The sequence below is a fragment of the Pteropus alecto genome, unplaced genomic scaffold, assembly GCF_000325575.1.
Source record: "Pteropus alecto unplaced genomic scaffold, ASM32557v1 scaffold70, whole genome shotgun sequence".
Lineage (NCBI taxonomy): Eukaryota > Metazoa > Chordata > Mammalia > Chiroptera > Pteropodidae > Pteropus > Pteropus alecto.
Window position 1 is genome coordinate 1,746,507 of NW_006431912.1, and position 7,490 is coordinate 1,753,996.

Sequence of the window (7,490 nt, forward strand, 5' to 3'; positions counted from 1 at the left end):
TCCACTGGAGCCTGTGGTTGACGAAGTCATGAACCCATGCTTTCAGCCTTTGAGATGCTTGTCATTTACTTAGGGAGGCAAGATTCACAAATACAAAAGATATACACAAGAAAGTACATCATTAATGAGGCAGTTTAGTGTAAAAAAAACACATTGATTTGGGCATCATTATATGGACTCTAATCCTGATTAGCCATGAACAACTACCTTAGTGACCTTGAGCATATCATGATCTCTCTGGGCCTCAATTTCTTCTTGTAGTTATAGGTAACCATTATTGAGTGTTTACTATGTGTGTTAGGCATCTTACACAGATTTTCTTATTTCATCCTCAAAACCACCTATGAAGTAGGATTTATAAGCACTTCAACTTGTTTTCATTTGTGCTGGCCACTTCAAATTACAGAGTTAACACTTCTTTGGGTAAGATTTGCAATTTTTTTAAGCAGAGTACAGTACAGTTCTAATGGCATCTAACCCAAATGTTATTTGTATTACAAAATATTAAAATTTGTGGTTCTCCGTTCATGACTCCTTTTAAAAATCATATTTTTCAATTTTTTGCTCTGCATATCTCACAGTATCTTTGCATAAAAGCTACATATCTATTATCTAAGGCCACCAACTCTCTAAGAACCAAGGTGTATAGTGCAAAATCTTCAGCTCTATAAGTAGTTAGCTCCATCTTTTAAGGATGATGACAGATAAAAATATGAGGGAACTTTCAACTGCAATAATTATAAGTGATTCTATAAACTCACATTAAGAAAATTTAAATTTTACAAACAGTTTATTTTATAACTTAGTTCTCAGTAAATATTTATGATTGTTATAAAATAGATGCAGGATTTTCCTGTACTGGATATGGATATCTTACCTTTGCGTCTATAGAAGATGGACACTTAATTTTTGTTAAAGAATAAATGCATGAATAGAGGAATAGATAGATGAGTATCTAATCATGGTAAAGAATACACTATTTGAATCAAGAAGCAAAGCTCAGAATATCAATTAGTATAATCTGAGCTGCCTAATCTCTTGACTGTTTGAGTATATGAATATGAGGTGAGTAAATTTTTCCTTCTCTATGAAGTCCTGTACGTAAAGTTTATTTTGTCATTACCTTTGGATTTCCTATAAAACTTTTATTTTATTATTGATATTTTTCATTTTTGAGTAATTTAAAATTAATCGGTAAAAAATGTACCATTATTACTTAGGAAACAGCAGTTAACCCAGCACACATCTAAATAAAGCAATATCATGTCTGAATCAAAACATTTAAGCCACGGGATAAATTGAGTAGTACAAGAGAAGAACAATTTCAAAAAACTCATTATCAATACCATCAACAGCAATATTTATTGGGTTTATACTATGTGTCAAGCCTTATTCTAAGCTCTTTATAAGTGCTAACTTATATAATTCTCACAGCAAACCAATATGAGAAAGTGTGCTTTTAATACTGTGCTCTTTATATTTTTATGTGGCCTCAGCTTTACTAATAGTTATTAGTAATAGATCAAAGAGAGTCTACAGCCATCCACCCTGAATAAACTCAATCCCGTCTGATCTTGGAAGCTAAACAGGGTTGGCCCTGGTTAGTACTTGGATGGGAGACCACCTAGGAAGACCAGGTGCTGTAGGTGTAAAAAATAAAAGTAAGGCATTGTAAGCTGACAAGATCCTTGCAATCTGTGAGGTCAATCAAAGATTGCCTCACCTAAAAAAATGATAATTAAAAAAAATAAAATCATAGAAAAGAGTAACTAAGCAATAATCTTTTGGGAGTATTAGAAGTAAAGAACTTATTTTTCTATGTATCAGGTACATTTATATTATCCTTTTATATCCAATATCAATTTAAAAATGCAATGAAAATGTTTTCTACCAAAAATGTTGCAATTTACAGTGAAGTGTTTTAGAAACTATTTTTTTTAAATTTTTTCAAATATGGACATTTAAAAGTGTAAAACTACCATTTACTGTCACCATCATTTTATAAAAGACCATTTTAAATAAAAAATGTTGGAAAGATATAAGTGCATAATGAAGGTCATTTCCTTTAACTGAATAAATGTAGCTTTGTAAAAGATTCATGATGCTGCCTAATTTCTGATTTCAGAGACTGCCAGTGAAAATTTTACCATTGCCTGGCATCAGTCTTTGTAATGGCATTTGGGAACCACCAAACATCAGGCATGACACACACATTTATGAGTAAATTTTCTGAAAGCAGATGAACCCAGATTTAGTGGGCCTTTGCTTTTTCCCTATATCTACATTGAAGCCATATTCAGCACCTTATAGCATATTTCCCCAAAATAAATCTAACTCCACAACTTATTGGGATATCATTTTCTCTAAAGGTTATAAGAATATATGAAACCAATTCTACTTCACATACCACACAGGAAATCTTCATAAATATCCCTTTAAACACGTTTGTTCTTCCCTCAAAGTTCATCTCTGAATGCCAGATTCCTCATCTTTTCTCTCTCTGCCCGTTGATATCCATAGTCTATAAAATCCTTACACTACCAACCCCTCTCATCACTTCTGGCTCTAAACTTTCATGCCCCACTCAGAAACCTAACCTGGTATTAGCTAAACCTAACTCTGCCCATTCGTAATAGATTATATTATCCAAGAATGAAAATATAGATTTTATGTCATGTTGTGATTGACATTCCTCTCACAGAAAGGTGGGGGTCTATGAATATTGGAGAAACCTCGAGGCCGATCTGATCAATAAAGTATGGTTGACGCTCTGTAGTTTCCAAGGCTAAGTCAGAAAAAGGGCACTGCTTCTAACGGGTGCATTTTCTCTCTCTCTCTCTCTCTTTCTCTCTCTCTCTCTCTCTCTCTCTCTCTCTCTTTCTCTCTGTTCACTCTCACTCTCACTCTCACTCTCACTCTCACTCTCACTCTCACTCTCACTCTCTCTCAGAGTGCTTGCTCTTGGATCCAAGCCACAATGCTGTGAAAAAGATCAAGCTAGCCCTAAGGGAGAGAATGCATGGAGAGGAACTGAAGCCTCTAGCCTATAGCCTACATCAATCAACAGATATGGGAGTAAATGGCCTTTCAGATTAGTCTAGTTTTCAAACCTTTAGTCTTCAGCTGAGGCCTTAGACATTTTAAAGCAGAGAGCAACCATCTCTACTCTATCATATTCGATTTTCTGACTCACAGAAACCATGAGAGATAATAAAATATCATGATTTGCTTTATGTCACTGTTTTGGGGTGTTTTGGTATGCAGAAATAGATAACTAATACATCCCCTTAGAAAGGAGCCATGCCTATTTATTATTATTTGTATCTTCCCCTTGGAAATCTTAAGGAAGAAAGAAGTTTTCAGTAACTTTTTTTTAAGCTACTTTTTAAAATATTCACCAAATAACTGCTGGTTTCATACAATTATAATGTATAATTTGTTCTAGCCACTTATATAGAAATGTTTGTCTATAAGAAATGGTCTAAAATTTATATAAAAAAATATGAGATTTGGAATTATGTCTTAGTTATACAAAAGAGAAACACTGGTAGTGTAAATTATATTTTGATAACTAAGTACATCAAAATGATATATTTGTTAAATATTTACATTCTATAAAACTTCAAAAGTATAAAAATGAAGAAAGACTATCATTTTAAATTTAATTTACATTTTTCACAAGAAATAATAACTTTGTCGGAGCCAACTAAATTCCTTATTAACACTCATTAAAATTAGGAAAAAATGAACATTAATTTGATCATAAAAGCATCCCTTAATGTTACAGAATATGTTTTTCAGCAAGCATGGAAATCTGCACTTACTAACATAATTTCACAGTTCTCAATCTATTCTTGGCAAGATATTACGATGGTTGAGTAGGTCAAGTGCTTATCAAATTATGAATTTGCTCATAGTGCTATAAATTACAAGGGATATTGTGAACATTTATAATATTATATAATACATTGGTAAAATGATAACTAGAATGGTAGTGATACTTTCCCTTCTGGTTTACATATACAATTTAAACTGTACATAGTTTAGAGTAAGAGAAGAACTAGTGACAAGGCTTAGTAAAGAGAAGAGTCATTCAATCAACAGTCATACTAAATGTTGAACTCACTAAATGCTCAATTTCTTGGAATGTTTTAATATTTCTTATTCGAAGAAGAGGAATAGCAAGAAATGATATGGTATGTATTATTACTGCCTCAGGTTTGAGAAACATTGGGCATTTATAAAATGGAGAACTTCCCAAACATTACTTTAGCAAGTGATGCCAATCTCCTGGTTCAAGATTATTGAACTAATATTTTGGTAGTTATTTGAGCCCCATTCAGCATAAAAGCATGTGTTCAGGTGGGAGATTCAGACCCAAGGATAGTGCGAGAAAAGCAGGACAGACTGAAAACTCAGAAATGGCTGTTATTAAAGATGACAGATCTGAAGATATTTAAGCCCGGACTGTGTGGTACTGGCATACTGAATAAGAATTCATTCTTATTTCCAAAGCTCCAGCTGCAAAGTGCCACTGCCCTAAAGGTGTCCTGAATATCTTTCAAGATGTTATTACAGTACCAGGTAAGAGATCGCTTTTTAGAAAGAATGACTTATATGTACTCCAAGCTCTTTTCTTGATGGTTCCCATAGTGAAGTCTAGTGAATACATACATTAAATAAATTAATATATGTGAATGATACACAAGACAATGCCAGGAATATAGGTAGTGAGCAAAAATATTTGTTTAATCTAAATCTTCTATCAGAAATTGCATAACATATATCTGGAAATCATAACATATATTTGTGTTAAACCTATTAAAATATATTCTTTGACTCAGTAAACCTCCTTTTAGAAATTTCTCAAGAAAAAAATTAGAGATGTATAAAATATTTATATAGAATTTAGAAATGTTTCCCAAGTCAGTAATTAGAAATATTCAAAACACTTTGTGTCTTGTAATGGCATAAGTGTCTTGTAATGGTAAAAATTTTGAAATAATCCAATACAAATACAGTGATATTTAATAATATAGCTATAATAATCAAAATGATACAGTCATGGCATAAAAACAGCCACATGTATCAGTGAAAGAGAAAAGAGAGCCCCAAAACAAACCCATGCATATATGGTCAATTAATTTTCTACGAAAGTGCCAAAAATATACACTGGGGAAAACATAGTCTCTTCAAAATTACTCTTGGGAAAACTAGATATCTATATGCAAAAGAATTAAAAGAATTAAATCTTACACAGTATACAAAATCAATCCAAAATGTATTAAAGACTTAAATGTTAAGAGCTGAAACTCTAAAACTCTTAGAAGAAAACATGGAAGACAAGCTCTTTGACATTGGTCTTGGTATGATTTATTATTTTTGACTCCAGTAGCAAAGGCAACAAAAGCAGAAATAAGGGGGAGTACATCAAACTAAAAAGCTTCTGTGCAGCAGAGGAAACTATCAGCTAAGTGAAAAGGGAACCTATGAAATAAGAAAAAATATTTGCAAACCACATATCTGATGAGGGTTAATATCTAAAATATACTAGGAACTGATACAGCTCAATAACAAAACAAAAACATAAAAACCCAAATAACAATAAAAAATGGCAAAGAACCTAAGCAGACATTTTTCTAAAGGAGACATACAAAATGTCCAACATGTATATGATAAAGTTCTAAACATTACTAATCATCAGGGAAATGCAAATCAAAACTACAATGAGATGTCATCTCACACCCATTAGGATGTCCATTATCAAAAAGACAAGAGATAAATGCTGGTGAAGATGTAGAGAAAAGAGAACCCTTGCACACTGTTGGTGGGAACATAAACTGGTGCAGCCACTAAAGAAAACAGTATGGAAGTTCTTCAAAAAATCAAAAATAGAACTACCATATGATCCAGCAAATCCACTTTTGGGTACATATCCAAAGGAAATGAAATCATTATCTTGAAGAAATATCTGCACTTCCATGTTCATTGCAGCATTATTCACAATAACCAAGATATAGAAACAATCTTAGTGTCCATCAACAGATGCATGGATAAAGAAAAGGTGTTATATATATATACACATACGCACACACAATGGAATAATATTTAGCCTTAAAAAAGAGGAAATCCTGTCACTTAATAACATGGATAAATCTGAAGGACAGTAAGCTAAGTGAAATAAGTCAGAGAAAGACAAATACTATATGATCTCACATATATGTAGAATCTAAAAGAAAAATTCAGCCAAACTCATAGAAACAGAGAACAAATTGGTGGTTGCCAAGGGTTGGAGGTAGGGAAAATGGGGTAAATTCAGTAAAAGGGCACAAACTTTTAGTTATAGGATAAATAAGTTCAGAGCATCTAATATAGAGTGACTACAATTAGTAATACTATGTTGTATACTTGAAATTTACTGAGAGTAGATTTTAAGTATTCTCACATACACGAATAAAAAGTATGTGGTGATAGCTGTGTTAATTAACTTGATTGTGAAAATTATTTTACAATGTATATAGTTACTGAATCATTACATTGTATACTTTAATTGTATAATTTTATTTCTAAATAATACCTCAATAAAGCTGGAAAAAATAAGTGAAAAACTAAAACATGTAAAAATAGTTATAATATCTCAATTTTTAAAAAATATTAATATAAATAAAATATATAAAGATGAATAACATATAAAGAAGTACAATATATTAATAGTACTTCATTATGGTAAAATTTTAAATTTCCTTTATAATTTTATGCCTTATAGAAATAAGTTTTAAAAAATGAAAATAACTAATTTCTAAGAGACCAACAGAAATAGTTATGGATTTTTTCCCAGACTGGTATAAGATTTATAATTGTTGAAATTCAAAACAAAGCAAACATACAGGAATTTAAAACTATATTAAAGTGATTGCAATTATTATACTTAAATTGACTTTTATTTGCCTACTCTAAAAGCAGTGATGTGAATATTTAATAATTGAAATTAGTTATATATGCTGGTGTATGTATGGACTGTATGGTGGTTGGTTGTATCTGGGACACTGAGAATCTGGGTAAGAAAAGGGCACTCTAGTACATCTTCTTGTTAGAATTTGTTATCATATATACATAACATTAAAAAAATTAAAACACTATATATACTAGTTGACATTGTTAGGTGTCTAATCCATCTAGCTAGTGATCATTTCAGTTTTAGCAGGTATTTCTCTCAGACGACGTCTGCTTAGCAATTCAATTGGTATGTGCAACCTGAATAGCAAATCAGCTCTTCTGTTCTGTGGGTGCCTGCCAATTTGCAGGAACACGCTGCCCCATCCAAATCCATTCCTCTGCTCAGAATAGGAAGGGAATCCCTGGGGATATCACAGAAATTGGCCTGAATCTGCTGAAGCTTCCAGCTTTCAGGACACTGCAGGGATTACTCAGCTCCTTTTTTAAGCCTGAGGATTCCACCCAATATAACTGAGGGGATTTTCCTGTTTTAA

The 7,490-nt window shown here is 32.1% G+C and overlaps 1 pseudogene; it reads left to right on the forward strand.

Moving 5' to 3' along the window:
• Positions 1-1,531: 1,531 nt before the first annotated feature.
• Positions 1,532-1,649, forward strand: LOC112472778 (annotated as a pseudogene).
• Positions 1,650-7,490: the final 5,841 nt, after the last annotated feature.